Source organism: Musca autumnalis, unplaced genomic scaffold (assembly GCF_047663935.1).
Source record: "Musca autumnalis isolate F117 unplaced genomic scaffold, ASM4766393v1 scaffold_4, whole genome shotgun sequence".
NCBI classification, from domain to species: domain Eukaryota; kingdom Metazoa; phylum Arthropoda; class Insecta; order Diptera; family Muscidae; genus Musca; species Musca autumnalis.
The window spans coordinates 73,576,686-73,595,943 of NW_027411977.1; the positions used below are offsets into that span (position 1 = coordinate 73,576,686).

General features: G+C 40.0%; 1 protein-coding gene across 1 annotated transcript in view; it reads left to right on the forward strand.

The window, feature by feature from the left end:
- The window catches only part of Cad74A (cadherin 74A), a 97,041-nt gene that overhangs the window by 55,782 nt on the left and 22,001 nt on the right, over positions 1-19,258 (forward strand). The gene's annotated exons all lie outside the window — the stretch shown is intronic.

A 19,258-nucleotide genomic window follows, 5' to 3' on the forward strand; every position in this document is an offset into this window, starting at 1 on the left:
GAGGGAAAACACATAAAAGCCCACAGTGATAATTGTCTCCTATATACAGGGCCCATAATGCATGCCTAATGTTTCTTCTACGATCATCAAGTTATGTATAAAGTGGTCGGTCGATCATAAGCACTGTGCAATGAAGTGTTCATTATTGTAATAGCTGCATGTGCGCATTTTCTACACTTTTACTTGCCGCCGATTCATTCACATTCAGTAAAATAAAGGTACAATTGACACAATGCGGCTTTATCACGTTTGAAAGAAAGAAGACGAAAAAAAAAACAAAAGAAAAAATGCGGCTGCATTTGCCACCAAAGACGCACATGCCTCATTGTTTGGGTTGTTTGGTTGTTTATTTCTTTTTGGATTTTCTTCTTTTTTTGGGCAAATAGGAAATGTGGTGTTTATGTGTTAGATACCGCTCGCCACAGCATCAGTCGCATGTGGTATTTGCTTTCATATCCAACATTACTTGGGTTCAGTATGGTTTCCATGAGTAAACGAGATAAGCAATTACCAATCAAGCTTTCTATTTTTTGTTGTACGTACATTATGTTTACGCACTACAATTCCTACTTCAATGGAGTAAATTTTTTATAAACCATTTTGGGAGTGTTAAAATATTTATGTAAACGCTATGCACAAATAATGTGATTATTATAAACAAATTTAAATTTTACTTAAGGACTACAGACACTGTAAGTTACTGAGTAAGGATAAAAAACCAAAAGTCTTGATTTGTCAATACCTACTAGTTGAACTTTCGGTATTTAGAGTAAGAAAGTCGAGAGCGCCCAATGGCATTATACGTATGTATGTCACGGTGTGCCTTAACCAAATTTAAATGGGAGGTGCTTACAACTGGGAAGGTTTTGCAGATTCTGAAACTACAATACTCGTAGATGAGAAATATCAAGGAACAAAAAAATCGCCGGAGGGATTTTTAAATATATCGCGATTTAAGTTCACATTTTTAGGGGTTCTTCAGGTTTTCACGAAGAGTCCTATCCGCGAGAGTCCGCGAGTCTATGTAAATGGGCCTAAACAAAATGTTGTAGCTGTGAAAATTCTCCACAAGATTGACCTTTATGATATTTTCGAACGTTTTACCGTTTTTAAGATATAGAAGTTCAAATTGAGACAATGCACTGACTGTATCGCCTCCTTATAAAAAAATATCATGCTCAGTGCGCCTTAACTAACTTTTGATGAAAACCGCTTACACATGGGAAGATTTCTCGGATTCTGAAACAGCAATGTTCATAGCTAAGAAAAATAAAAAAAACACAAAAAATCGCCGGAGGGGTTTTTAAATAAATCGCGATCACAATTTTAGGGTTTTTTTAGGTTTTCACGATTTTGCTTGGAAACCGCAAGTCGTATCGAAATGGGTCTAAAGAAAATGTTGTAGCTGTGAAAATTCACTACAAGACTGACCTTAATGTTTTTTCGTAGGTTTTACCATTTTTGAGATATAGAGGTTCAGTTCAAATTTTTAGGTTTTTTTCTTAAGTCTTCAAGATTTTGCTTGAAAACCGCAAGTCATATCAAAATGGGACTAATGAAAATGTTGAAGCTGTGAAAATTCTCTACAAGACTGGATGATTCATTTTTTTCTAGGTTGTACCATTTTCAAGATATATAAGTTTAATTTGGGAAATTGCAGTAATGACATTGTTTTATAAGGAGGCGATACTGTCAGTGCATTGTCTCAATTTAAACTTATATATCTCAAAAACGGTAAAACCTACGAAAATGTCATAAAGGTAAATCTAATGGAGAATTTTCACAGCTGCAACATTCTCTTTAGGCCCATGCCAGATCGGTTGATGCGGATCGGATATGTCATCTTCGGTGAGATGTAAGGGATGTAGGGAATGGGTGCATCGCGAGTAAAAAACACTGGCGAGTGGGAGTACTCGAAGAGTGCGAGCGAAAAGGCTGATATGCTCGATTTTCGCGAGCGAAAAGTAACTGCCATGGGAGTACTCGAATAGTAAGAGTTTAACAAGAAGTTTACTCTCCACTCCTTTGTCTTATTTGGGAGACTCGCGATTAAAATAGAGTAAGAGCTTGGGAAAATTTATTCACTCGCGAGTAAAATCGACCAGGTCTGAAATATGTTTCGCGAGTGATAAGTAAAAATAGGGTCTTACTTATTTACTTAGCTCGCACATTACAGAACATTTGTTCCATAAGCCGAACTGAGAAAAGATCTCCATTTCTCTCTGTCGGTTGTTTCGCTTTTGGGAATACCATATCTTTCCATCTCTTTTTCCACTTGTTTGCTCCATCGAAGCCTTGGCCTGAAAAGTTCTGTGTGTGCGCAGACCGTATTTATACGTCTTTGTGTCTAGATTCTAGATACGTTTATCTATACTGATGTCGTTGTATAGCAGATGCATGCTCGTGGTTCCTACGACGTCGATATTCACCGTCAACGCAGATTGGCCGTAGATCTTTCGAAGAATTGTTCTTTCAAGCACTGCCTTATCTTTTTGCGCAAGTACTCAGGCTTCGGAACCATACATTGGCAAGGGTAGTATCAGTGTTTGTAAAGCGTTATTTTTTGTTTGACGGGATGTGGCTCCGTTTTTAAACTGCTTACTTAAGTAAAAAAGCATCTGTTGGTCAATACAATTCTCTTCTCTATTTCACAACTGATGTTGTTTGTTGTGTTTATGGCGGTGCCGAAGTATACGAAGTCTTTTACTACCTCAAAATTATGGGAACAAACTTCCACTGTTGGTCCGAGCTCTATAGACGCATTGCGCGTCGACAGACCCACTTTTGTTGATTCTCCTTCGACCTTCTTAAAGGTTTCAATTACTTCCATTACTGATCGTCCCATGATGTCAATGCCATCAGTATAGGCAAGTAACATGTGGCTGTTGCTGTGGATTGCGCCATTTCTTTTGACATTTGCATGTCTCACCTTGTCTGAATCCTCTTTTTCTACTGTATTGTTCTGAGTGGTTCTTTCCTATTTTAACTGAGGACCTAGTATAAGTAAAAGTCATTTTACAAAGCCGAAGGAGCATTGCGAGGATACCAAATTCAGACATGGCTTGGGCGTAGGGTGATGTCAAAGGCTGCCTTATAATCGACAAAAAGGTGGTAGGTGACGATCTGCATCTCTTGGGATTTGCCGCAGGGTAAATATCTGGTCAATGGTGGACCTAGCCGCATTGGTATGGTCCAATTATTTCATTGACCATAGGCTTTAGTCGTTCGCATAATATCCCTGACACTATCTTGTAGGCAGTAGGGAGGAAACTTATGCCCCTATAGTTGGAGCACACAGTATTATCACCTTTTTTGTGGATGGGATGCTCAGGTTCCAATCGTCGGGTACGCGTTCTTCCTGCCTCCGGTTTTGAACAACTCGGCTGGTAGGCCATCGGCTCCTGCTGCCTAATTATTCTTCAGCCGGTTTATTGCTGTCTTTACCTCATCTTGGCCGGGTGGTATATATTCGATACCATCTTCTGGGATTGGATCTGTGGTATCTTCGTCGTCTTTGCTGCTTTTGGATACCAACCGTTTGGAAAAGTGCTCTTTCTGTATCCTTAGCATACTGTCTGTATCAGTTACTAAATAACCTTGCTGGTCTCTACAGGAGGATGTGTCTGCGCCCAAGCCAGCAGTTTGATGTTTCTCTCTTTGGTAGAATTTTCGGACTTCATTCTGGCTCCGGTACATCTCGTTTTTTCACACTCCCGCTTTTCCACTTTGCCTTTTTTGTACGGAAAAGACGTTTATCCTCTCTCCTTTTCTCCCTATACCTCTCACGTGCGCTACGCGTTGCTACTGATTGTAAAATAGCCCTATATTCTGCATGTTTTTGATCGTTAGCAGCACGACACTCCTGGTCATAACATGGATTCCTTGGTGGAGGTCTCTGGTATCCAAGCGCTGATTTTGCGGCTAGCATGGAGTGGGCAATATTTTTCCATTGTGCTGATATCACTGTGAACACAAATTTTGGGGAAGAGATAATTCCTTTTGGAGATGAAAGCCCTTGGTGAGTATATTAAGAACCCCCAAAAACAGATCTGCCGTGAGTCGAACTTCCGCGTTATGGCGTGATGAATATTTTGCTGGAGACCCTATAGGGCCTCAAGAATTAGCGTTATATCTTTGTTCAGTGTAACTTTAGCTTATTTTTGAGATGGCGTGTCTTCAGTCAAATCGAATGAGGATTATTTTCGTAGAGCAATTCGACGTTCTAGCTCGCTTCCTTCAATGTCCTTTTCGTCCTTTATTTTAAGAACCGCTATAAAAGTACCACAAGCTGACGTTTTTCAGCTTCGAAATGTTCTGCAAAAATATCGCTCAGAACGCCGTACCTAAAATTTTCTGAGCGACATTTTTGCAGAACATTTCGAAGCTGAAAAACGCCATCTGGTTGTACTTTTATAGCGGTTCTTAAAATAAAGGACGAAAAGGACAATGAAGGAAGCGAGTTAGAAGGTCGAATTGCTCTACGAAAATAAGCCTGATTCGATTTGACTGAAGACATGTCATCTCAAAAATAAGCTAAAGCAACAGTGAACAAAGATAAAACGCTAATTCATGATGGCTTACAGGGTCTCTAGCAAAAACTTCATCACGCCATAACGCGGATGTTCGACTCTCGGCGGATCTGTCTTCGGGGTACTTAATATACTCACCAAGGACATCCATCCCCAAAAGGAAGAGATAATTCCTTTTGGGGATGGATGTGCTTTTTGAGTATATTCAGAACCCCGAAGACAGATCCGCCGTGAGTCGACTTTCACCTCCATTTTGTTGCATAGTGTATGTTATCGGGACGAGAAAAGCTTTGATTAAGCAATTGGGTCAGTTGAGTAGAATATGCTGTGGCTATCTATTGTGATTGCAGCTTACCGATGTCCAACTTCCGTATTGTGTCTGTTCGCACTTTATTTGCTACTTTAAACACGTTTTATGAATGTCTTCCATCTATTACAACGTGATCAATTTGATTTCTTCTTCTTTGATCTGGAGACCGCCAGGTGTCCTTATGAATATCGATATGCTTTAATCTGGTACTACCATGTTTCTTGCGGCTGCGAAGTCTATCAGCCTCATTCCATTGTCAGATGTTTCACTATGGAGACTGAATTTTCCCGACTGTTGGGTCAAAGATAATTTTAATTTAGAATAATTTTAATGTCATGGGCTGGCCAACGGTCATATGTTTCTTCTAAGTGCTCGTAAAATATATCTTTGGTCTATTCGTCCTTGTCTGCGGTTGGAGCATGAGCGCAGATAAAGGTAATGTTAAAGAATTTTGCTATTATCCGTATTACAGCAAATCTTCCATTCACATTCATTGTTTTAGCCTCCGGTCAACTAAAAATTCACAACCAAATTCATGCTTTGTGTTATGGCAGCTATAATACAGTGTGTCACCTTTAGGTGTTGTTGTGACGCCTTTCCAAATCCATCTTTTTCCTGTATGGCAGTAACGTCGGCCTTGTACTTTTCAAGTACATCTGCCAATGCGTTATCTGCACCATCTCTATAAAGAGTGTGAACATTCCAGGTGCAGATTCTCAGATCATGCTGCTTAAAACATTTGCGGGGGTCGTCAACTTTAGAGGGGTATGTTTTTCCTTTCTTTCGTTTTTTCATAGAAGGCTGCTTTTTTCTAGGGGAGCGTTACTAACCCGACGCCCAAAATCGGTCAGAACTGTTCCTTGGTATCTTCATCCCCGGACAGTGACCCTTACACGAAGTTTAATATGTTAAGAGAAGAAGATGGTTCATGCTATACAAAATGGAATTCTAAAATTTGGTTAAGTGTTTAATCCATGAACAGAACGGCGGTCAGTTTAATAAATGTAATATTGACTTACATTTCCTGAGTATTTCAGCCATGAACAACTTCTCTATAAGTGGTGCCGTAAGACATGGCGTTCGGACTCAGACTAACGAAGCTAGCTAATGAAGTGGCGGGCACATGCTAGTAACTCAATATAAGAATCCCTGATCCGAATCTTCAAGTCGAAATTTAGCCATTTTACAAAATTTAAAAAAAAAAATCCTCATCGTATATTGTTTTCACCCACTTGCATAAATTTAGATCTAACCTCTTGAAATTCTCACTAATTTTTGTTTGTTAGCATTTCATCTAATTATTACTGAACCGTATAAAAGACGCACTTTGGGTTATAAATTCTTAAAAACGCCTTCCTATTTTATTATTCAAATATTTAAAATGACCAAAGAAGTCATAAAAGCAGAAACTTGTTAGATTTCATGCTCCACGAAGCATAATTGTAAAGTCTCGAGTTAAGTGAGTGGCAAACCGAGAAATGTTTGTTGTTGAAACATTCAACAATTCATAACACAAAATGCATAATTAAGTTACGCCACAATAAAAACTGTTATAGAAATGACTACGCACTTGCGCACATATGTATCTCTAAAGAATACGTCTATGTCGACAAATAATAAGTTATGTTATGACATATGAGGGTGAAATTAAAATTTTTCACAACAAACAGGGCGTTAATTGCGGTAACAACTGAGAATAATGTTTGTCTAATTTATACAAACAAGTAAGAACTGTATTGAAGTAAATAAAAAAATGAGTTAACTTTCGTTTATGAAAGTATAAAGCTCTTCCTCTCCGTTAAGGCTTATTTCTTGGAGGTGAATAATATCATAACTGATGATTATTACTTTACATTGGTAATTTTCTGCATGGTTGTTTTCTACCCATATAGATTCCTAAATGCCACACCACACAATACTAAATAACAACAAGCTTCGAAATACATAAAATTAGCCAAAACTGGTTCATGAGGTCTAGCATGAAACCCGGATATGCATATGTAGTTTTCTATCTTCTGGGAACACAAAGTACCAATTAAGAATCAATTCGGTAGAAAAATGTGACTAAAATTAAAAAAAAAACTCGTACAGGGGAGCTATACCAAAAAGTGGGTCTATTATGACTGATTTTTCAAGAGATATTTTGTACACCCTGGTGAAGACTAAATACGAGATTTCAGTTACTCCGGTTGAATAATGTGGCTAAAACTTTCAAAATAGAACGGAGTACCGTACTGTGGGAGCTGTATCAAAACGTCGACCTATACCGAGAAATTTCAGGAGGAAGGTTTTTTAACTCCAATGAATAAATGCAATTTTAGCGCGGTTTTCTCGTCGGCTGGGGTAATTTCAGTCGCGTCCATGGTCTCCATCGGGAATACGATGTATTAAGTGTTCGGCTGCAGATGATCGGGAGACGATGAATTCGGTGTTCGGCTGCAAATGATTGGGAGACGATGAATTCGGTATTCGGCTGCAGATGATCGGGAAGAAGATGTATTTGGTGGTCGGCTGCAGATGATCGGGAAGAGGATGTATTCGGTGTTCGGCTGCAGATGACTTGGAAGAGGATATGTTCGGCTGTTGATGTTCGGGAACACGATGCTCGGGTATCGGTGTTCGGGAAGCCGATATGTAAGGCGCACAGTGTTGCCCGTTCCATTCAAAAGTGGACAAAAATAGAAGGAGTTGACCTAGTTTGACCTAAGGGCATAGGAATGAAAAATTTCAACATTAGTTCATATCGGATCAGGTTTGAATATAGCCCAATTTTGATCGAATAGCCTTCGAATTTAATATGTAATATTTTCTTAGGCCCCTGTGTAGCTCTACCGATTTTCACAAAAATCGGTTCAGATTTGGATATAGCCCCCATATATATCTTTCCCCGATTTTGCTATAACTCGGTCAATTTTAATCGAATAGCCTTCAAATTTTATATGTGATATTTTTTTATCCCCCCGAGTAGTTTCACTGATTTTCATAAAAATAGGTTCAGATTTGGAAATAGCTCCCATATATATCTTTCCCCGATTTTGCTATAAATCGCTAAATTTTTGATGAATAGCCTTCAAATTTAACATGGGATGTTTCCTCAGGCCACTGTTCAGTTTTACTGATTTTGATTTGATTTCGCAAAAATCGGTACAGATTTGGATATAGCCTCCATATATCTCTTTCACCGATTTTGCTATAAATCGATTAATTTTTGAAACATAGCCTTCAAATTTAACATGGGATGTTTTCTTAAGGCTTTTTTCAGTTTCACCGATTTTGACAAAAATCGATTTAGATTTGGATATAGCTCTCATATATATTTTCACTAAACACGCAATGTATGTTAGACATTGATTAAATTAGGAAAATATGACGTAATTATCCGTAATTGAGTGACATCGGGCGAAATTATATATCGAAGCCATGTTCAAACCTGAACCGATATGGACCAAAGTTGATTTTTTCATTCCTGTGCCCTCATAAGTACTTCATCAACCTAGGTAAACGGTAAAACAGAACAGGGGCCTAAGTAACATCCTGTGTAAAATTTGAAGGCTATTCATCAAAATTTGAGCGAATTAAAGCAAAATCGGGGGAAGATTTTTACGAAAATCGGTAAATCTATTCAGGGGCCTAAGAAAATGTCGCACATAAAATTTGAAGGCTATTCGATTAAAATTGACCGAGTTATAGCAAAATCGGGGATAGATATATATGGGGCTATATCCAAATCTGAACCGATTTTTGTAAAAACCGGTGTAGCTATTCAGGGGCATAAGAATATAACACGTACTAAATTTGAAGGCTAACCGATCAAAATTGAACAAGTTGTAGCAAAATCGGGAAAAGATATATATATGGGGGCTATATAAAATCTGAACCTATATATCTCAGAAGGTTGCAGGGATGGGCAGAATGTTTTTACACATTTCGCTTTGGAAGAGATGTCCAATTAACGCAAATCAAGAGCCAAGGTGGCAATAGGTAGCAATCAAAAGATATACTCTACCAAATATTAAGAATTTATATTTTTGTTATCAAATTTAAAATGTTAATTCTTGATAACGGTTCTTTGCCCATGTGCAGTTGATGTCAACTTTTTGTATTAAAAAACGTTTAATATTATCAACAAACTTTTCAGAAAATGTTATTTTAAATGTCGTCTAATTTCCATATGATTATCGCTTTAGATTACCTGGGAAATATTATTTTTCATATTTAAAGAGCTATAACTTCATTATGGGCGCACATATCGACAAAATTCTTTCAGATTCGTTGTATCGGATGTGTTTACTGTAAGAAAAAAACATAAACATATGTAAAAGTTAACATCACATTTTTTGAGTTTTGTCTACTCGGCAACACTGTGCGGCGTTCGGATTTTGAAGCGATAAATTCGTCGCTCGGGACTAGTCTAGGACTACGGTCTAGTTTCTACTATTACTCAAACAGTGGAATAGATGACCCGAAGGCCCTGTAGAACTGAAAAACCCGAAGGTCCAGTACCGAATGGAACAGATTACCCGAAGGCCCTGTAGAACTGGAAAACCCGAAGGTCCAGTGCCGAATTGAACAGATGACCCGAAGACCCTGTAGAACTGAAAAACCCGAAGGTTCAGTGCAATTTATTAGCCACCACAATTTAATGGGTAGCTTCCAAAAGTATTCCCAACCAAAAGTCTTTAGTTGCAACCCGTGTAGCTAACTCCCTGCAGTAGCCAGCTCGCCATCAGCAACCAATTCTGATATATATGAGTGACTCGAGGCATGAAGTGAATGCGAATTATTCGCCCTAAGCATTGACTACGATGGTTGAAAAATACACTGGAGTTAAATTTACCAGTGTGTGGACTGTTATACCACTAGTGTCAGGTAGAAACAATGTATGGTGGAGTGTTGTCAAAGCGCTGTTTACCCATGACTGTAAGGGGTTTCTTGGTAGTAGTTGCTGTGTTATGTACGTGATCATATTGTCACGTTACACCATATTTCAGTCATTTCGGTTGAATAATGTGGCTAAAACTAACAAATTACAAATATCTGGTTGACGCCACAGCCTTCAGAATATCGAAAATCGTACTATGGGCGCTATATGAAGACGTAGACATATACCGAAAAATTTCCAGTGGAAAGTTTTATAGCCTCAACGAAGACTAAATACCAAATTTAAGTCATTTTGATGGGATATTCAGGTCAAAACCTTCAAAATACCGGGGGCTATATTAAAACGTGCACCGATATAGCCTATTTTCAATATCAAACATCCTAGGAGAAATATAAATATTCTATACCAAATTATAGAGCTCTATCTTGATTTCAATAGACAGACGGACGAACGAACAAAGGAACATGGTTATTCGACTTAGGTTACCGACGAATATTTCGATGTCTTACAAATGAAATTACAAATTTAATTATAACCTCCATATTATGGTCGAGGGTATAATAAAAATGTATATTTACTCTAATAAAACAAGTAAAAAAGTATCAGTCGGCTTTGCCGGCAGAGATATATACCCTCAGCCTGGATTTTACTTTGGAAGTCACTTATTTCCTATAGATAGCGAGCCCACCATTATTTTCAGTTGGTCACGGTATAATTTTTGGTCTTTTGGAACATTATATCAGGAAGCATGGACTTGTCCCCGAAAAACATAATATCGCTGTAAACATAATCAAAAGGAGTACTTTAGGTAAACATTTCCAAAGGATCCTCGAATAGACTTTAAACTGCACTTAAACAAAAATGTTGAACTTTTGTGAGTGAGGTACCCTAAGGATGGGTCGATATGGCCAATTTTCGAACTTAAATTAAGTTTGGACAGTTGTTTGGTTTATGATATATCTCTCGTACTATATTAGCGAATTATTTTGAACTTTGGTGGGTGAAGGAGTAAACCGATGAACACCATCTTCGAACTTTGTTTAATATATGTACAAATATTACGAAAAAGTTTTTACTACGCATGGAGCCGTAGGGTATTTTAAAGCTTTCAGGTCATTTTCTGGGACAGCGAATACAAGTTGTTACTACAAAAAACAAAGGGATTCGAGAGCAGCTTCCGAATTTTTGTGTGGGAGGTACCCAAACCTGATCTATACCTCGTAGAAATATTACTTCCTTCGAAAGTTTTAACGTTTTGTGGGAGAGATACCTCAAGGAGTAGACCGATAAGCACCATCATTGAAATTAAACTAAGTTTGGGCAAATATTACGGCTGTCAAATTTTGGAGCGAATCAGTTTATCCGTTCGAGAGTTATCGTGCGCTCCAGCCACTACACTTTGTGGCCGTAGTTTTTTTTTGTAGATTTCGGGCTGTTTTCTCAAGAAGTATGAACTTGCCCCCGAAAAAAAGTACCGCCGTAATGGGGGCAGCGAGTACAAGTTGATGCAACAAAAATCAAAGGGATTCGAGAGCAGATCTTAAACTGTACTCTCCTAAAATTTTGTGTGGGAGTTACCCGAGGGACTGGAACCTCACCTATTACTTACATACTTAAATGGCTTTTATATTAAACAGAACGTCTTGTTCCATAAGCCGAACTAAGAATAGATTTCCAAACGCACCGATCTTTTGCTTTACTTCTCCAATTTTGGATGCCATGTTTTGTGATATCTTCTTCAACTTGGCCTTTCCATCGGAGTTTTGGCCTTCCCTTGGGGCGTATACCGTCGAGTGGCTCGTATTCAAATGCCATTTTGGCGGGGGCATCTTTATCCATCCTGCTGACATGGCCAAGCCAACGCAATCGTTGTAGTTCGATACGTTTTACTATATCGATGTCGGTCGGCTGGTATAGCTCGTGGTTCACACGACGTCGGTATTCACCGTCAACGCATATTGATCCATAAATCTTTCGAAGAATTTTTCTCGCAAACACACCAAGTTCTGCCTCATCTGCCTTCGAAAGTACTCTTGCTTCAGATCCATATATAAGTACGGGTAGTATCAGTGTCTGGTAGAGTGTATGTTTTGTTTGACGAGAGGTGGTTTTGCTTTTAAACTGTTTACTTAGACCAAAGTAACATCTTTTGGCCAATATTATTCTTCTTTTGATGTCAAAACTGATGTTGTTCGTTTATTTATGGTGGAGCCGTGGTAAGTAAAGTCATTTACTAACTCAAAATTGTAGTTCTGAACATCAACAGTTGGTCCGAGTCTACTAGACGTCTTGTGTGTTGATACCATAAACTTTGTCTTATCGCCGTTGACTGCCAGACCCACTTTGGCACACTCTTTTTCAATTTTCGCAAAGGTGGATGTTACGGATCGAGTTGATAGACCTATTATATCAATATCGTCTGCATAGGCCAGTAACATTATATCCTTATTGTATATAGTGCTATTTTTATCTCTATCGGTATATACATTCGCTTCTCGTATGACCTTTTCCAATAGAATGTTAAATAGGTCACACGATAGGCTGTCACAGTGCCTGAAACCTCGTTTTGTTTTAAAAGGTTCCGAGAGGTTCTTTCCTACTTTAACAGCTGATCTTGTGTTAGCCAATGTCATCCTGCAAAATCTTATAAGTTTTGCAGGGATACCAAATTCAGACATGGCTTGGAAAACCTTTGATCGAATTGGGCTGTCGATGGCGGCCTTATAGTCGACGAACAGGTGGTATGTGTCGATCTGTCTTTCGTATGTCTTCTCCAGTATTTGGCGCAGTGTGAAGATTTGGTAAATTGCCGATTTACCAGGTCTAAAACCGCATTGGTATGGCCCGATTATGTTATTGACCATGGGTTTTAAACGTTCACACAGTACACTCGACAGCACTTTGTATGCGATTGGGAGCAGACTTATGCCTCTGTAGTTTGTACACACCGTCTTGTCTCCTTTCTTGTGTACGGGACATAGGAGGCTGAGGTTCCAATCTTTGGGTATGCTCTCTTCCTGCCAAATTTCGGTTATTAACTGATGCATACTCCTTATCAGCATTTCGCCACCGGTCTTCAACACTTCTGCGGGAAGCCGATTGGTTCTGGTGTATCTTCATTGCCGCCCATATTCGATACTAAGAGCTTCATGAAATGCTCCTTCCAGATCCTCACAGATACGCTGTCCGTATCAGTTACCAGATTCCCTTTATGATCTTTGCAGGAGAATGTGCCTGCACCATACCCTTCAGTCTGATGTTTTACACTCTGGTAAAATTTTCGGACTTCATTCCGACTCCTGAACATCTCGAGTTTCTCACGATCACGTTTTTCTTGCTCTTTCTGTTTTCTTCTGAAAATACGCTTCTCCTCTTCTCCTACATTTTTCTTTCGCGCTTCGTCTTGCTACTGAATGCAGGGTTGCTCTGTATGCCGCGTTCTTTTCTTCAGTTGCCTTACGGCACTCCTGACAGTACCATAGATTTTTAGGTACCCAAGCACAGATATTGCGGCAGTTTGAAGTGAGTGGGCTATTCTTTGCCACTGCGCTTCCACATTATCGGGACAAGGAGTGCTGTCTTCCAGTATGTGAGTCAGTTGAGCGGAATAGGCTTGTGCTATCTGTTGTGTTTGCAAATTCTCGACATCCAGCTTCCGTTCTGTGTTAGATCGCACTTTTGCCGCAACATAAAGGCGAGTGCGTACCTTTTCTGCTACAAGGAAATGGTCCAAATCGATGTTCGCTCCTCGAATCGATCGGACATCTAACACACTGGACGAGAGTCTTCCGTCCATCACAACATGATCAATCTGGTTTCTTGTTTTCCCATCTGGGGATATCCACGTGGCCTTGTGAATGTCGAGGTGTTGGAATCTGGTACTGCTCACTACCATGTTTTTTGCCGCTGCAAAATCGATCAGCCTCATTCCGTTGTCGGATGTTACCTCATGAAGGCTGAACTTTCTGATCATAGATATTTTCTCTCCTAATTTTAGCATATAAAATTTCCTAGAACAATCTTAATGTCATGGCCAGGGCAGCGGTCATATGCTCTCACTAGGCGCTCGTAGAATATATCCTTGGTCTGTTCATCTTTCTCGTCGGTCGGGGCATGGGCGCAGATGAGACTGATGTTAAAAAACTTTGCTTTTATACGGATTGTGGGAATTCTCACATCAACCGGAGTGAAGCTGGAGACAAGATTTTTAAGCCTCCTATTTACCATAAATCCAACACATAGCTCATGTTTCGTTGGCAGCTATAACACAGTGCGTAATAGTTTGTTATTTTTACGTCTGCCCGGTTCCATCGCATTTCCTGTAAGGCGATAATATCAGCTTTGTACTAACCAGGAACATCCGCCAGTGCGCAAACTGCACCTGCTCTGTAGAGAGTCCTGACATTCCAGGTGCAGATTCGCAGACTTTAGGGGGGTTTGTTTTAAGTCCAAAACCATTATTTCGATGAGGCACATTTTGTCCGTTAGCATAAATGCTGAGGGTATAAAAACGCATGTATTTATTAGAGGTATTTTAGCGACCGGGAGTACATATAATGTTTAACGCATTAGCTTCGTTCTCCTTACACAAAAAATTAAATATCTTGAAAGAAATGACTTCAAAGTATGCCCAAGCAGATCGTATGCGAATTAAACAAAATATAAAAACAATAATAAACCAACTTATGAAACAATAGATTTAAGCCCTATAACATAAAAATACACATAATGCTCTCTGCTAATATTATAATAAAACGCTAACCGGGACAATTTGTCCAACAGAATTCGCATAACTTTTCCCACAAATATTTGTTGTGAAATTATCATCTGTTATTTTTATTTTATTTTTTGTTTTATTAAAACAGTTATTCCATTAAAACTATTATTATTTAAAACGAATGCAAACTTTATTGATTATAAAATTTCAATGTGCTATTCATCAAAAAAATAAAACTTCCTCGGAATATATGCCGGATTTGTTGAAAATCATCACATCACAAGTTTATTGTCAATGCCTTTGTCAAACGTCGTGAATAAATTACGAAATGTTCGTGGTCGAAGTCGAATTCATGGAAGAGAAGAAATGTTAAACTCCCATTGAAAAATTAGCTGGATATTTTCGCTGAGACGTAAGCGGAGTAAATGCTAGCAATTGTTGTTATTGCTTGTTTGCTGTCTGACTTGTCTGGTTTTAAAGCCTTCATTGTCGACGTCTTAGTCAGTAGTGTCTTCCCCACATTAAATGAGCAAAAAAAACAGAAACTGATTGTCGACAACGGAACTAAAGAAACCCACTTTTAAAATAACCCAGTTTCCACCGTTGTGTTTATATGTTTGTTTTTTTTTTCACAAGGCAATGTGACTGACAGTGAAAGACAAGCGAAAAAATGTTATAAATAAAAGAAGATCGTGTCGTAGAAAAATTTACGACATGAAATTATTTGGAAATTGTTGTGAATTGTAATTGTAGAATTTAACAACAATATATAGAACATGTTCTAGGATTAATTTTTATACCCTACATCACTATGTGCCGAGGTTGTAATAAGTTTCTTGGGCCAATCAGGGAGAGCAATAGCTTGAGGCAGCTAGTGGTCAGCTTCAGGTCCCAAAATATTTAGGGGAGCCTCATTTCAGCCGTTCAGGTGGTGAACAGTGTGGCAGTTGATTTAGCGGCGGATATTTTCATATTCCTCAGATGGAAGAGCAGTACTAAGCCACCTATGTCGACATTTACCCTTTCACATACGCCATCGACGACAGGACCCGACGCAATGATAGTACAAACATGCCGTTTGGAGGGTGTGGAATTTCATAAACGTATAGGTTCTACAGTTTCGAAGATATTACCCTGCCTAGGGGAACTATCTCTTTTACTCTATGGGTCTTGGATTTTTTTTATTTCTGAATTCTACAACCGTTATTAAACACGACAGAGGGAAGTCCTCGCTATATCCACGAATTTGCGGAATCTATGCTGATGTTGGACAACTGGAAAACTGCTTCACAGTATGGGGAGGAGTAGTGTTTCTAAAATCTTCTTTAGTGGCGACATGAGGAAATCGGCCTGAATAATGTGGCTCTGAGAACACTAGTCAAATACTCAACACGGGTTTCAGATTCCTTTTGGCCCAACGCTTTGGGTGATTTCAAGTTTTGGATGACGTCTGCAACATCGCTCTTCTTAAATTGTGGTGGTACTTCCTCGGATGAGAGGGTAAGAGCCCTCTGCATAGCTCTATAAACTGTCGGTTACAATAACATGCGCAACTCTTCGAATCCGCTACAGTAACGCCGTTGAATGTTTTGTCATCCTTCTTTCTCCGATTCGAGAGTTGGCAACAGCTAAGCCCACAATTTACTTAATCCTGTACCAACGCTTCAGGTGGTCCATCCACTTTTTCCGCTTATGTTCGCCTACTAGCCTGTTGACATCAAAAGTAAGTTCACTAACTCTTGGATCTTCAGGGTTCGTACGATGAAGCTCATAACGCTCATTTGCTATTCTCGTCGCCTCTGCTGGAAATTTTGATCTGATTTCGGTTATTCGACTAGCATGTAGTAAAAGAGTGCAGTTGTGATGATGTCAAGGAATTTCTCTCAGCTACCCAAGGATCAGACGGAATGGACAGCTCTCTGAAGCGGTGATTGGTAAATTCTCTGAACCATTGCCAATCAGCTTTTCCATTGTTATAAGGGCGGTTGGTCTGTTTTCGTAGACGATGAAGGATGATGGTTTGAGTCAAGGGAAATGGCGGGTTGTCCGGACTCGTAATTAGTCGGATCGGGTGTCACAATGGTGAGGTCTGGAGAGCTATGACAATCTTCGTTTATCTTCGTAGGAGCGTCTCTGCTCACCATGCAAAACGTGGAGCTGTCAATTTGATCGGCCAGAGTTGTACTCCTCTGGTCATTGTCTAGGACGGAATGCCAAGCTCATGATGAGCATTGAAATCCCTTAGCACCAGAAGGTTAATGGCAGCCAAAAGCGAACTAATGTCGAGGAAATTATATGTATGGATCAATATAGGAATGCTCAAGCGAGATAAATCTGTACTGGACAGACAGGAAGGCAAGTGCTCCTCCTCAGGTTCTTGTACGATCCTTTCAAAAAACGTTGTAACCATCTCAACGTTGCAAACTGTAGGTGTCGGTAAGCTTTATCTTTATGAACAGCAACATGTGGTGTTAGATAATGCGTTTGTTGTTTTTGTAACCCCTACAGGTAAAGTTTTATCGGTGGAAAGAAAAGAAAAGAAATAGAAGAAAATTTGAAATTAGCCCCAGAAAGCTGGCCAATAAGACTGGATGTGTCCACAGTGACTCCGGTGTCAGGTCCGTCGGGTTTTCAGGACATGCGAAGAGGTGTCGAGTGATGTGCGGTGATTAACCACATTTTGGGCATGTATCTGTTATCTCAGGATATAGGACGGAGAGCTTACTGTTGAGGTACCTAGAGATTTCAGACCGAAGTTGGGAAAGCATCGCTCTGGTCTCCCTAGGTAGTGTCCTCTCATCTTCATTTATGGGTGGGGGTCTCCCACCTAGCACTACACTGCTTGTGTAGGATGAGATATGGGGGTCTCCCATCTAGCACTACACTTCTTGTGTAGGATGAGATATAGTCCTCTACTACTCTTGCTTGAGCCTGCCTCAGTGCTGTTTGGATGTCATCGTTTTTTGGGTTTGAGGGGATTTGGGGAAGGTTTGGGAGTTATTTGCGGAAGTCTAGCCTGATAGGCTCATCTCTTTCACAGAGTGGTCTAGTGCAGCTGGCGTTATTTGGGTGGTCCTGTTTGCGCATTTGATTGCATGTTGCCTTGTTAATAGACTGCAGTGTGCTTGCACCGGGAGAAGCTTTGTTTCGTGGTGTAGATGGCCTTGGAGTTTTACCCGGTAGCGATGCGCAGTGCAATGTTTTGGACCCCTTGGATACCATATCGGGGCTGCGTAGTCCATGAGGGGGCGACCTATGGCTTTATATGTGGTCAGGATGGTCTCTTTGTCTTTACCCCATGTACTACCAGCAAGCGCTTTGAAGATTTTGTTTCTTTTTCCGACATTCCCTGATACTATCTCAGCGTGTTTACAAAATATAGTAAGTTGTCAAAGGTAACGCCCAGGATTTTGGGTTTTTTCGTCGGGATGACTTGTCCGCGAATGTGTATATTTATCTGAGCGTTGACTTCCTTTGTCCACGAAGTCATGATAGTAGCTGATGACTTAGGGGCGGATAGCTGCAAATTTCTGTCTTCAAAAAAAGTCTTTAAGGGAGGGGAGGTAATTATTTAGGTTAGCTTTTATGTCTTGGATTTTCCTGTCGATAAACATAATTGTGCAACCGTCAGCGTATGAGATTAGGTGCACATTCTCAGGTGGATTGGGGGCCTTCGACACGTAGAAGTTGAAAAGCAGTGGGGATAGTACGCCTCCCTGAGGTACCCTCTGCTTGTTCTTTCTGGGAGGGGATTTGTGTCCTCGGAATTCCACGTAGGACTGTCTTCCGGTAGTTTACCAACCATCTCTTGAGGTAGTTAGGGAGAGAGGTTTCCATAACGTCCCTCGGGAATATGGTGTCGTTTAGCGTATCAATGGCCTTCGACAGGTCCAGAGTCCTTCCGTGATCCTAGTCGTGACTTCACTGAGGGCTGTTGTCGTGCTTCTTCCAGTTCTGAAGCCTTGTTCGTGATTGGGCAGGCGGAAGTGCTCAGTGAGTACGGTAGGAGAATGGACTCGAAGATCTTCACGACCGGTGATAGGAGGGTATTGGGTCGGTAGGAGATACCTATGTGCGCAGTTTACCCGGTTTTGGAACTGGTACTATCTTTCCGACCTTCCACATGTCTGGAACCTCGAAGGTCCTAGACAAAGATAATTTGCACCGTGTTGACCAATGTGCTTCAGCATCTTCGTTGCCAGGCCATCCGGACCAGTTGCTGTAGAGCTATTGGCGGCTTTTATGTTTGAAAGCACATTATCCGTTATGATGGTGACTTGGTCCGCATTTGATCTTAGGGCACGGGATTCTCGGCGTAGTCTTCTTCTATCGCGGTCTTATGTTGGTGGATGCTCAACGAATTGCCTAGGAGTGTTGTCACCAAAAGTTATTTTTATGATGTCGGAAGGCATGGGGTTGGAGATGTTTCGGATTGTATTCCAGAGGCGTTTTGTGTCTGGATCCGATTCTTCAAGGTGTTTCTGCCATATTTATTTTTTGTGGTTGGATACCAGTTTATTTATTTCTTTATTAAGATCTTGAAATCTGGCGTTCGACGGGTTAGTTTTCCTGATGGAGTCTCTAAGGTCTGCATGTTTTGAGGCTTCAGTTAAAACCACCGTAGTCCCCAAAAAATGAAACCGGAATTTAAGGATTTTTTACTTGAAAATAAAACGGCGATAAAACAAAGAGTAGCAAATGGTAGCAGTCGAAATTTTCGGAGTAATTACCACGGAATATGTACTTTAACAAAAACAATAACCCGACGCGAATGCCGGTGAATGGAATTTGTTGTACTTTATACAATATACTTAAAGTCG